Here is a 1,497-nt window from a genome sequence, read left to right as displayed (position 1 = left end):
TAATTATATATATATATATTGAGGTGTTAATCCTAATTTTTTTTTTTGGATTGAGATGAGCGAACTAAAGTAATATAAAAAATGTGTTTAAAATTAAGTTATTTTAATACTATCTACAATAATTAAGTTGTTTTACATAGAAAGTTTCATAAGTGAAGAAATTAAGAGTCAGAGAAATTTCACGCCACAATGATGTCACCATGCCATAATAAGATAAATGGAGCAAAGAAATAAAAAAAAATAGCCATACGGTACTTTTTTTTAGCATAATCGTGCTAAAGTAGTGGCACAATAGTGCTAGTACAATGATGTTGCAGTCCAAGTGATGCTTAAAATTGGATTAGACTGTAACCAATAAGCATAGTGCATATGCAGTGCCATGCACTGCCATTTGGTGATGCAGTGCCCAATCTTTTACTGATACATACTATAGATAAAGAGCTGAGTGCTGCAATTACAAATTTGAAAATGCCACAATGACATTTGTAGCAAAAACTAGTGCAGATGACTTAAAGCTCTGCACCGTAGTGTTATATCATAGCTCCATGACACTGAAATTATAGCTCTGTAGTGTCAAAACCCTGATAATGTAGTTTCTAAATAATTTTGGAGCAAACTAGGGAGTTATCAGACAAATTTTGTGCATGGGAGAATAGAGTGGAAGTAGGGTGTGCGAGGGGGCAATGTATATACAAGTAGAGTGTGCAGTGTTAGAGTATGTTTAGTAAAAGTGAGAGTGTTGAGGGAGAAAAAACTTCAAAGGATAAGACAAGGCATGGAAGGAAGAACAAGTGGGATTAGATATTGAAGATCAAAAACTTTGATCTACCTTCTTATATTTGCATTTTCAGTATAGTTTTTAATGTTTAATTATTTTATTTTCTCCCATACTATGTCTATGTGTATGAACTAAGTTATTTATTTGATTTTATGGCAAACTAAGTGATTTATGTTGTTTTTACCTTGTTTTATGAAATGACATTATTATTATTATTTTTTTTTTACTTGGATCATCATTGTGTTCTAATTTGGCAAAACACTTCTAAAAAATTAGTTTTATCTAAGGATTGGAAGAGTTCTAGAGAAACAATTTTGTTGAAACAATCATTCTCATGTTCATAGACATATAATCTTTGTGAAATTATAATTTTGTAATTAAAATTATGCATAAACTCGCTTAAAACTAGTTAGGATATGAATAAACTTAATTCAAAGATTTGATTTGGTATTTTAGTTATCAATAGAACTAGAAGATAATTAGAATCATGTTTTATTATGAATTGTTTGGTATTATCTTATAATTATATGTGTTTAGAAAGTTCGTTTACTTAAATTTTTTATTGTCTTATTTTGCATTTAATGATTGATTATTTAGTTATTAATAATTATATTGTTAAAAATTATTATTAGAATTCTTGGTATTTTTTTATTATATATTATTTATAATTGATATTATTCTTATATTGTTAATTGTGGGAGCTTTTGGTTATTATATTA

This window comes from Phalaenopsis equestris, unplaced genomic scaffold (genome assembly GCF_001263595.1).
Source record: "Phalaenopsis equestris unplaced genomic scaffold, ASM126359v1 Scaffold000008, whole genome shotgun sequence".
NCBI lineage: Eukaryota > Viridiplantae > Streptophyta > Magnoliopsida > Asparagales > Orchidaceae > Phalaenopsis > Phalaenopsis equestris.
Note: the sequence above shows the minus strand (reverse complement) of the source record.